This window comes from Narcine bancroftii, chromosome 7 (assembly GCF_036971445.1).
Source record: "Narcine bancroftii isolate sNarBan1 chromosome 7, sNarBan1.hap1, whole genome shotgun sequence".
Lineage (NCBI taxonomy): Eukaryota > Metazoa > Chordata > Chondrichthyes > Torpediniformes > Narcinidae > Narcine > Narcine bancroftii.
Window position 1 is genome coordinate 176185225 of NC_091475.1, and position 12290 is coordinate 176197514.

Genomic DNA, 12290 nt, shown 5'->3' on the forward strand with positions numbered 1-12290 from the left:
ACCATGTTCTCTCCCTGTGCCTCCCTCGCATGTCTTGTACTGTAGTAGGTTTTCGATACCCTAGTATCATTTCTCTATGTGCCTCAGACATGGCCGTACCGTTTTTACCCACGAGTCTTCCTAGGAAAGTTACCACCCTCCTTCCGACCTGACATTTCGACCTTTTTACTTTAAATCCAGCCTCGCCTAACCCCTTGAGTAAAACTGCTGTCCCTGTCAGGCACTCATGTGGCGTTTTCCCTGCTAATATTAGGTCGTCTACATACTGAATCAGTGTAACATCTTCTGGGAGCTTTAATTTCATTAGGATTTCGCTAAGGGCCTGATTGAACAGTCCTGGACTGTCCTTATAACCCTGAGGTAATCTAGTGTATGTGTACCGATGTGCTTGGTAAGTGAAAGTGAACCAGTCTTGGCATTCCTCAGCTAATTTCAAGCAGAAGAATACGTTTGCCAGATCAATGACAGTATAGTATTCGTGCTCCGGACTCAGAGCCCTAAGTGCTACATATGGGTCTGGGACTGGTCTCCCGATGGTCTTGGTAGCCAAGTTAATCTCCCGGAGGTCGTGTACCATCCTCCAGTCTTTTCTACCCGGTTTGGGAACAGGCATGATGGGCGTGTTCCACATACTGTCAGGTGCCGCCCTTAAAACCCCTGACTCCATTAACCCTTCTATCGTTCCTTTAATACCCTCCTCCTGACTGGGCGACAAGCGGTATTGTTTTCTCCATATTGGTTTCTGCCCGGGGTTGGCCAATTCTAGAAATACCTCTCCTTTTATTACTCCCACATCATAGGGCCCCGTTGTCCATATATGTGGACTCAGATTAGAAAGATATTTGTCTGAGTCTCTGTGATCAATATTTTCTCCCTCTATGGCTCGGTCTCTTTCTACTTTCTCATTCACTACCTGGTCCCATGCTTCAATATTCAGTCTGACAAATTTTCCTCCCTCCGAGGTGGAATATCCCGGGATTTCTGTCTGCCTGTATTCACACCCTATCGCTTCCTTTACCATCGGACCCAGCTGTCGAGCGTGATGATCTTTGGCAATACCCAAGGTCACATGAGGCACACTTTCTACTCCTAAGCAGAACCACTCCATTTGTTCTTCTGTCATGACAACCATAGCAGCTATTCCCTCCTTACCTACAAAGATAAATGGACAATGTATCGTTTCTGTCTTCCCTTCTTTAGAGAGTCCCACCTCTCCTCATATTCCTGGACCGGGTGGATGGTGTAGTTTAATGTAACATGCATAGGATCTAGTGGATAATGGTAATCCCCATACCGGGGAATACTGGCCCTCCACTCAAAAAACTGTTTAATCAGCCCTGGGCCTGGTTCATCATACAGTAGCCGACTCCAGAAAATACTAACCTCCACAGAGTCTTCTGAAGCGTTAGATGGGGTCATTACTATAAACTGTCCTCCCCTTCTTATTGTATCCCCTGGGTATGTTAACCAAAGGCCCTTCTCAGAACATTGTATGGTTATTCCTAGTTTGGTAAGAATGTCCCTTGCTAATAAATTAATGGGGCAACTTGGCACAACCAGGACAGGCGTTTTAACCCTTTGTCGTCCAAATGTCATGTCGATGTTATCTGTATAGGGCTGTGTTTCCTTTATCCCGGAGAATCCTATTGTAGATAATGTTTTGCCCGAAAATGTGCTCCCTGGGGGTTTTTTAATCACTGTCGTAACTGCTGCCCCTGTGTCAACCATAAATTCAATTTTTTCTCCATTTACCGTCCCCCAAATTTTGGTGGCTCCCAGGGAGGCGTGATTTTTGATTCTCCAGGGCACCTTCAATAATCAAATTCAGCACCTTCCTCAATATAGTCATTACACTGAGGTGCCTGGACTTGTTGATCACTCTGCCACCCCCCGATTCTCTGGGGCCCATCAATGTGTCCACCCCTACCCCTTGCTTGTCCTCTTAAGTTTCCTCCTCTTCCCCGATAGCCTCTAATAGAGGGTAATCTTTTTCCCCTTGCTCTCCCAGCCTCCGGACAGTTCCGCTGGTAGTGTCCAGGATTTTGGCAGTACCAGCATACTGCATGTTCCCCTCTATACATTGTACCTAGCTGTCTTTCCCAACCATTTCTTACTTGGGGTCCCGGATTTATCACTGGCCCCATGACCTGTGGGACTATCTGTTGGGCCGCTAATTTAACCCCTATATGTTCCATGGCTCTCACCAATTTATCAGTTGTCTTGTCCACCTCCTTCTGGGACGCACTTTCTGACTTAGCATGCTCTGATTGACGATGTCGTTTGATTGCATGTGTCAGGTGTCTTTTCCACAAATCCTCTGACATTGTCTCTAATCCCACAATGTCCCTTAATTTTGCTTGAACCGTAGCAGGTAGTCCGTTTATTATCCCATTACGAAAGTGAGCCCTTCCTAAGGGGCTGTGGTCGGGTCTTTCTCCAGTCCCTGTTTCCCATAAGTCCCATGCTCGAGTGAAATACTCGTGTGCAGTCTCTCCTTCCTTTAGTTGAAGGGTTACCAAGGCATCCAAACTATAGGGTGTAGGAAATGTTTCTCTAAGTGCTTCCCAAAATTTATTCCGAAGTGGGTTAAATTCTATTTCATCCCCCAATTTACTGCTTCTTACAATTCTCTCTATTTGCTTCAGGGCCCCTTCTGCCTTTAATTTTATCATGATAGTTCTGACATCTGCGAGTGCTAATTGTTCTTGGCAGGTTTCTCGCTCAAAACAAGAAATCCATGGACTAGCCCCATTACTCAACGGAGGTAGTTTTTTCATTAAACTCTCTAAGTCCATTCGTGACCAGGGTACATATTTTTGAGTTCCCCGTCCCGTGATCAGTAATGGGCATTGATATCTCAATTTTGGGGATTTCTGCTCCTTCTTTACTCTTGGCATGCATTTATTTATCCCACCTTGTTCTGACTCTTCTTCGTCACTGTCACTGTCCCTATCAGCTTCCAATGTCTCAGGGTCAAAGGTATATTGGTCACGTTCATCTCTAAGATAATCTTTTCGGCCATAGTTTAGTTGTTTCACATCTTTCTCTTTTGTTCTAACTATGTCCAGGTAGGCATGTCTATTTTTCTCCCTCCCGAGTCTTTTCCTTTTACTTTCCTCCCATGGTGGATCGTATCTCGTTTCCTCATCTGTACTACACTTTTCGTCCTTTACTCCTATTACCATTCCTTCAGCTTTAATTTCTCCTGACAGTGTTGTAGTTATATTTTCCACTTCCTTCAATACACCTACCATTAATTCTTTTTGATCCTCACTGATCTGCCCCAGCACATTAATATCTCTGTTTAAGTTTTTAATGTTATCCTGAACCTTTTTCATGTTCCATTTCTGTATCTCTAACTCCTTTTCTATTTTCTTGGACTCCAGAGGGGTCTCTACATCTATTACTCCCCCTTCTATTTTTATTAAAGGGGCCTGTACCTCGTCTGATGTGTCCCTATTCCCGAGGTTCTTGTCACACCCCAGTGTCTCAATATCTGGATATAAGGGACGTGACTCCAGGATCCCATCTGGGGTGTCAGGGGTACCTTGTGACTCCACATATGCATAGGGTGGGGGTCTATAAGCTATTTCTACAGGGGCCATAATAGGTGGGTTATCAGGGAGACCAAATTCTTCGAATATAGCTAGGACATCGCGGTACTGCATCTCCTTGTCTCTCACCCTCTTTTTTGCTGACTCGCGATTAAAGATTTTGTTTTCTGTGTCCCGTTTGTATAATTGTATAAGACTCACTTATAAATGATTTATTGTCAGAGTACATACATGACATCACATACATCCAGAGACTATGAGAGAGAGAGAGAGAGAGAGAGCATAGCGAGAGAAAGAGATAGAGAGGCAGATACACAGAGCACAAGAGATAGAGAGAGAAAATGCCTTGCACTGGCCCCACTGGGAGAAAAGTCTTCAGATTAACACTTTCGTTTCAAAGGTTTTAAAAGGTTTCTCATCCTGTGATCACTGGTCTGGATCAGATTGGGTCTCCCACCACTGGGAACTATCACTCCTTCCTTCCCTCCCACCTTGAGTGAGCTACACGTCAGCCCACAATGTCTGCCCTGATCCCGCAATGGTGGGGGTGCGGGAAAGAGGGAGGGAGAGAGGATAAAACAGGATCCCATTTGATGCGGAGCTGGAATTGTGGGCACAAAATTAAAACCAAATTGTATTTCTCTGCCCTGCCCAACCTGGGGATTTCAGGGCAGCACCGCCACAGATTGGGATTGGGAGGGGGAGTGGGTGAGAGAGGAGGGGGGGGAGAAGAGAGAGAGGGGGAGGGTGAAAGGAGGGAGGGAGAGAGCAAACCCGGACACTTCGTGGCTGGAAACTGGAAACAGGCACTTTTCCTTTCCCTTCTGTGTTTTGTTTCTTCCAGCTTATCTAAGACACTACGCTTTAGAATTTTGTTTCCCTCACCTGTCAGGAACATCTCAGCGCTCCCGGGTAACCACCCCATCTTCCTCCAGCGATCTACACATTTTCAGAGAATTTTTGTTTCTCCAATGCCACATTACTGGTATTTCGCTCCTCTAATTCCTGATTAATTTCCTTAATAACTTGGTCAAAAGTCTTAGCAGGCAACTGTACAGCCATAGCTGCGGGACCGCTTTCTAATGCCTGTTTTAATTTAGGTTCTTGTCCGTTTAGGGGATCTATGTCAACGAAAATTGCTTTTAAAAATGTCTCCTTGCAAGCTGGATGACTAATATCTTTTAAAGGAACAGTCTCTAAGTCTTGTCCTCCAATTGACTTCAGACTGTCCTGTATACTCTGATTGTTCGTTTTCCACTCTCTGTTTTCCCAAAGGGGTCTGAAAGTTAAATTACAACTAGAAAACCAAATATTTGGGCTATACTTTTGTCCTGTTTCCCTGTACCAATCTATGAATTTACGTAACTTTATCTCCTTGGTGATGTTGGGAATACCCTCATTTAACTTATCAAAAGTATTTCGAATAAACCGGGTGTCTCTTAGGAGTTTATCAACTTTTTCATTAATATCTCCTACCTGATCCGGACACAGCTGTCGCAGCCTTCTGTCGTCGTTCTTGTTCACCAGGCAGGCGTCCCTGAGTACTTTTTTTTTGTTGTCTCAAGGTCTCTAGTGTCTGCTGTGGTATTCCACCACGGCGAATTAGGGAAATAAATTCTTAACTTCTCAAGTGTACAGACATTATCATACCTACCGGACATTTATAAGTCAGTCTCTCAGATACAATTGAGGCCAATAAGCCTGAACCTTTGTTTTCTTTCAAAGCCCAACCTTCACGTGGGAGATTTCTCCTCTTAATAACCAGTTTAGGGCAGAAAACTCAGGTCCTCAATTGTTTATAGACCACCTTCTCACTCTATTGGACTTTGCAACGACACAATAAAGACTTTTAAACTCTAGTAGTTTCTTGCGAAGCACTTAATAAATGTCATTCAAACACCTTAAGGACTTTTATCTTGTCTGTAATCACTTACGTGTTACAATCCTGGCATGCGACCTTCAATTGTGGTCGTCTAATTTGTCCGATCTCCAGTTCTTACTGACAATCATAAAGATTTAAAAAAAAAGAGAATTTTGTTAAAACAGGCTTCTCTGGACCTTTTTATCAGCCGGCTGAGATGATTGTCAGAAAAAACAGAAACCGTCGTCCAGTGTTCACTCACCCATCACGTCGGGGTCACCAAATTGTTAGGTCTGCTTTGTTCATGAATGAGTGAGACAAACACCAGACTGAGTCGAAATCAGGGTTCTTTGTTCTTTATTACCGGATTGTAACACTTGCGACTAACAATGTTAGTCGGAGAATGCATTCTGCCGTTATCAGCAAAATGGTGATTTTTTATACCCTTGGATACGTGCTTAGAACATCATCATATCATTACTTGTCCAATGACTAAAACTGTTGCTATCCTTTCCCTGCTAGCTTCCTGCCTCTCAATCCATCAATGTCTCTCTTATCTTGTAAGTACAAGGATGCATTCACATCTTGTTACAGCCCCGCACAGGGTAACTCCTTACACATTCCCATCTCATGATGTTTTACCTTACAATCACCACAGAGTTCCTTTTTGTTTTCCTTATTCCAAGTAAAACATTAGACAGCCAGTCCTCTCCTCTTGCATGAACCACAAGGGATTTGACCACAACCCGTCTTCCAAATGGGGTTTTCCACAAGCTTTCCAGCTTGTCCAGTTCCAGCTGCTGTTACTGACTGTAACACTGTAGAACTGATCTCTGTATGTCTGTCTCTCTCTGAGAGAAACCGTTTTACTTTCTCTGCTTGCAAAACCACATGACCCTCCAGACAGAAGGCGGCTCTGACAAGCTCTTTCATCTGTGGCCTTTTTGTAAACAGCAATCTATTAGTGAAGTATCTTGGGGACTTTCCAAAGCTCTTGCAAAGTCTGTGGGGCTGATATGTCTGGTATTAGCAGAGCTCCAGTAGTTCAAATAAGATCTGTTTTAAAGTGTTTGTTTGTGACCTACTCCAACAACCCTTTCCCAATTTATCTCCCAAAAACATATCTACATACTCTGTCACAACAGCATGTTTACAAGTACAAGCCTTGACTTAGTGGTCAGGGCATATAAAAATAGACCCACTCCAGAATCCTAAACATCAGCACATCATCCAGGTGACTTTTCAGTGCACCACCAAGAGGGTTCAGCACTAATGAAGCTCCAGACTATTGACAGAAGCATTAAGCCAGGAGTCATTCATAGTCTCAGATCAATGCAAAAGATACGCTGGATCTTGTGCCCAACTCACTTTCACATACTAAATATATCATTATGCATCCCACTGCTGTGGACAAATTATCTGCAACATTCTCTGATTTCTGAAAATGACAACAACTAAATTCCTGGAAATACCACATTGGCTCGAAAGAATTTAGGATAAACTTATATACAGCACGGAAACAGGCTCTTCAGCCAACCTGCCCACGACATCCAAAGTATTCTACCTGTACTAATCTCCCCTGACTGCATTTGACCCATATCTCTCTGAACCTCTTCATATTTGTCGATCTGTTCAATTTTTCTTGTATTGCAAAAGTACCTGCCTCTACCACCTCTTCCAGCCCATTCCAACCCGTACACCCACCACCCTCTCTGTAAAAATGCTACCCCTCAGCTTCTTGTTAAATCTCTCACCCACCACCCGCCCCCCCCCCCCCCCCCCCCCCTTTGGTATCTGATTCTCCTACTCTGGGCAAAAGACTCTGCATTCACCTGATCTGTTCCTCTGTGAGATCATCCCTTATCCTTCTGTGCTCAAGCAATAAAATCCTAGCCTGCTCATCCTTTCCCTTAAGTGTACAACCCCCGCCTCCCCAAGTCCTGGAAACATAAATTTTATCTGCACCCTCCCCAGCTGGAAAATTTCTTTACTATAGCACGGTGGCTAAAACTGAACACAATACTCCAAATGGGGACTCCCCAACATGAACTCCAGACTTCTCTACTCAATACACCGATTGATAAATGCCGATGTTCCAAAAGCCTTTTTGACCACCCACATACCTGCAATGTCACTTTCAAGCCTATGTACCTGTACTTCTGTATCCCTCTGCTCTTTAACACTCCTCAGCTCCCTATCATTCACTGTGTAGGTGCTATCCATGCTAGATCTCCCAAAATGCAACACATCATATTTCTCTACTCTGTATTAAATTCCATCAACTATTCGTCTGCCCACCTACCAAAGTGATCAAGATTCAACTGCAAATTTTGGCAATTTTTTTCATTTTAATTATTTTTTTACTTTTAATTTTTTTTATTAACAGCATAGTAGAAGCCAATTCTGGCCATTTAAACTCATGCCACCCAAATTACACGCAAATTAAAACTACTACCGTGTACATTTTGGAGGGTGGAAGGAAACTGGAGCACCCAGACAAGGGGAGATAGCTGTGTAATTGAATCCAGGTCCCTGGCACTGTAACAGTGTTGCGCTAACCACAAAGCCAACTGTGCTGCCCTCATATGAACAACCATTAAAATAACTCCCATACACATCTTGCACTTACAGCAATGCTGATATAGTCAATAAGAGAATATTTTTAATATGGCCCTGAAGCCCTTGTAAACTATTGTTCCATATGCAACATGATCCCAATTTACAAATGCTTCATATCATTTCATCTCCGTATGACATTACAATTCTACCACTCCCTTAAAACATTACGCTGCTCTGATTTAATATTCAAGCCATTTCACTACCTACTCTAAATATTATCACCTTTTCTGGATTATGATATTGTCCATTGAATCTGTGTTGGCTCACAAAGTAATCCCATCAGTCCCATTCCCTCGTTACATCTCTGCAACCTATTCTCTTTCATATGTTCAACTTCCATGTGACTTTCCCGTCACCTAATTACACCAAGGACAAATAATCTACTGTTAGGTCTTTTGGATGTGGGAGGAAATCTGAGCACCCAAGGAAACAAGAATGTGCAAACTCCACATGGTCAACAGCTGAAGTCAGGACTGATACTGGCTCACTAAAGCTGTGCAGCTCACTGTGCCTCCCCTATAATACAGATATTAATCTATGTACCAATAAATATCATATAAACTTATTCCCAATGTAAATTCAATTTGTTTAAGTTTGAAATTAGACTGATTGGAGAGATGAAAATAAATCATAATACACAAAGGTACATAATTAACTTAAAAGAAAGCTTGGCCAACTTACTGTATCAGCTCTCACCTCTGACTGGACACACTTTCAAATGTATGATTTCCATATAGAGATCACATTTTTCCAAGTATAATTAGTAAACCATATTAGTTAGTAATAAATGTATTCGAACGAAGACAAACTAGAAGTAGCAGAGTGCCAACATATTTCTCATATCTGAGTAAAACTCTTCAAATTTTAATGAACGATTGATAATTATATTGGAAAATTCTTAGTATATACCGTAATAAATTATTTCTTGTTTCACTAGCCCTTAACCCTCAAGTCTAAATGCCTAAATTTATCAAAGTTTTACACTAATTTGGTGCAGAGGCCAAGTTATGGCTTAACCAAGTTCTTTTGATCAGCGGGTCTTTTCTAGCTTGGAGATCACAGGTCATATCAAGAAGACACAACACACATGCAGTCTGGCAATGTGAGAAAGTAGATAAGTTTTGGAAGGATATAAGTATTTTATTGTGTCATAATTTTTATCATGTTTATATTATGGATAAATAAAATTTAAATAAAGACACAATATGTCATCCTATCAAAAGATCTCTCTTCCATTGCCCCCTGCAGTTTGACCGTAGGTCATATCAAGTCTGCTGTAGTCTCTTTGATTTTCACACTCTGTGAAGTTCATTTAATATTGATAAAAGTTAGATCTAAAATATATTCTTAGTTTGCTTTGTTAGCTTTTCAAAAAAAAATCTTTTGTCTTCTAACCTTGATCACTTTCCTGCAATACATTTCTCGTCATCACCCAGATCCTTTCTGCCCATATATCTGCATGGTGCATCAGGAAGGACAAGACAGCAAGAAGGGCATGACACTCCTCCCGAACATGCTTCCTGCCCAATGTCCATATTTTTTCCGCTTTGATCATAAGAACATTTCAGAAGTAGAAGGCAAATTTATCTACACCCTAACCAGGCTAATTTTAATCACACAAACTTTCTCCTGGTTTACACTGGGACAGTGAAATTCAAGAGCTCATTAGCACTAATGTTATGAGTTACATTATATATAAATGTTTTTAAAAGAGATAGATTGTGGGGGGGGGTTTAGTGTAGGTCACTTCACAAAGATACTTACACTTCACATCTCATTTAAAATGCAAGAGCTTTGCTGAAGCTGGACATTCAGATTTCAAGTGAGTTTGCAGCGGCAATGGAACTGCTTTGGAAGGAACCTCAAAGGAAGGTGTGTGGTGAATCTATGTTGAGCTGTCAGTCTCTCACTGTGCCTAGCCCTGCTTTACTAACATTGGATGAGTATTACCATTTAAGACACTCCCCTTGGGTATAACTATGTATGCACCCATTGTCTTTCATTATTGTACCACTAGTTTCTGCTAATAAAAGCCATGATTGTTGCTTGACTACGCCACTTTTGTCTACTTCTTTAACTGGCACTTCAAGGTGGAAATGGATAATATGCTAAGATCTTTCAAGGACTCGATTTGGAGCATTGGGAGGGGTTCTGGTTTTTACAAGCAGAGAGAGAGGAAAGAAAACAGGATTCTTCTCTTAGAGAGTGAGAAAGAGGTCAGTTGAACAGTGGCTTTTGAGGCTGCAACATGGCAGGGTGGCAGGCATGTTGAAAACCCCATTTTGAAGACAGGTTGTGAATTCTGACTTCAGCCTGTTCAAAACCCTTGTAGTCCTTACAAGAGGAAATAGCTGGCTAGAGTGTTTCTCCTGAAACAAGGGAAACAAGAGGAACTCTGTGGTAACTTGGAAGAAGAGGTTATCGTTTGAAGAACCCATGATTGGGCAAGTTTCTTCAGTAAGTCACTGAAGTGACTGATTGGAGGAAACCAGTTTGTGTGTGTCCAACGAGCAACAAATCTCTCTCTTGACTGGTAACCATTTAACTTTAAGCACCAGAGCCTGGTGAAAATTCATAAATGTTAAATTCTGTGCAGAGTAGGAGAATTGCCTGATACCGGTGAACTTGGAAATGATTGGTTTGTGAATCAAAGAACTTTCCTGAATATATACACATTACATACACATGCACTTAGAATTAGAAGGGAGTTAAGTTAATAGTAATCAGTTAAAGTTTCATCCTGTTTTTATGTTTAAAGAAAATTAAAAGCAACTTTTGTTTAAATAACGATTTGTCTTGGTCAATTTCTATTGCTGCTGAGTTTTGGGGTCCTTTGGGCTTGTAACAGTAAAAAAGAAGGAACATTAGATATCATAGAAGCCATAAAAGAGGATAAATTCCCAGGGATTTCTGCTCCCATACACAAGGTGAGGAGAAGAGGAAAGGGGCAGAGGAAGAACATACAACAGCCAATAGGCCATAGATGGACATGGATAGGAGGCCAGGAGCAATATTCCCTTTAATTTTTAGTGGTCAGCGTGTGCAAAAATCTTTTGTGCAAATTATTTTCCTGTGACAAAAGTATGTGCGCACTGAATACTTGTGCAAATTTAAACTTGAATTGTTTCAAGATAATTTTGGCACAGCCTATTTCTTATAGTTAATAAAAGTATATTGCCATGTTTCAATATAATACAAGTAGGATTGCATTCTACAAAGTAACGTATTTAGCTAAGATTAGTTCAGCTGCAGCTGTGTAAACCAGGACAAGAAAGGTTGAGGTGAAGTAAATTAGTGACATGCAAATGTGGTATTTGAACAACTGACTAACTAGTTAACAGAATCAGTCAACTAAGAGATTCTTTCAATTAAGTATTATTATTAATTACCAATTATTTTAGGTAACTAACTGCACATTAATTTCCTTTGTGTTCTGATTGCAAAACGTGTACAGTGCACAGCTTAGAGGGAACAGTGGCCAGCAGAGAAAAGACCAGGGAGGGGTGTGGCTCTGGGAATGCAGTGCTGGGGGAAGAGAGATACACACAGACAGAGAAAGACAAGGGGGTGGGAAGGGGACAAAGAGATAGGGAAAGACAGAGACAGTTGGAGGAGGCGCCGGAGAAGTTAACCATATAACCATTTACGGAGTTGATGCTCTCTGGTTGGAGGGTGCCCAGTGCCCAGACGGAACAGGAGGTGCTGTTTCTCTGACTTGAGGGTGGTCAAATCTCTATGGATTAAAAAAAAACATTCCCACTGACTCCATATGAAAAAAAGCCTATTCAAAGCAGAGGAGCAGAATTCAGGATGATATTCAGAATCTGGAATTCATGCATCAGGAACACACACTCAGCGCAAATGACAACAGGAGCACATCACCTCACAAATGACCAGTCCCCGTGGCACATCCTGACCCATCTATAGAAGAATCAGAATTTATTGCCATTAACATGTCATGAAATTTGTTGTTTTGCAGCATTACAGTGCAAATATATTCTATAAATTACATTTAAAATAAATAAATTAGGGCAAAAAAGAGAAAGTGAGGTTGTGCCTGTGGTTCATTATCCATTCAGAAATCTGATGGCAGAGAGGGAAAATAAACTGTCCTTGTGCCGCTGGGTGTTAGTTTTCAGTATTAATCTAATATTATCCAGTCTTGGCCTCATCAATCCTTTCAGAATTCACAGACCCAGACCAGAAAGAAGTCATGATTTAACCTAAGAGGTTGTCTTGGGTGGAGGAGAATTGAT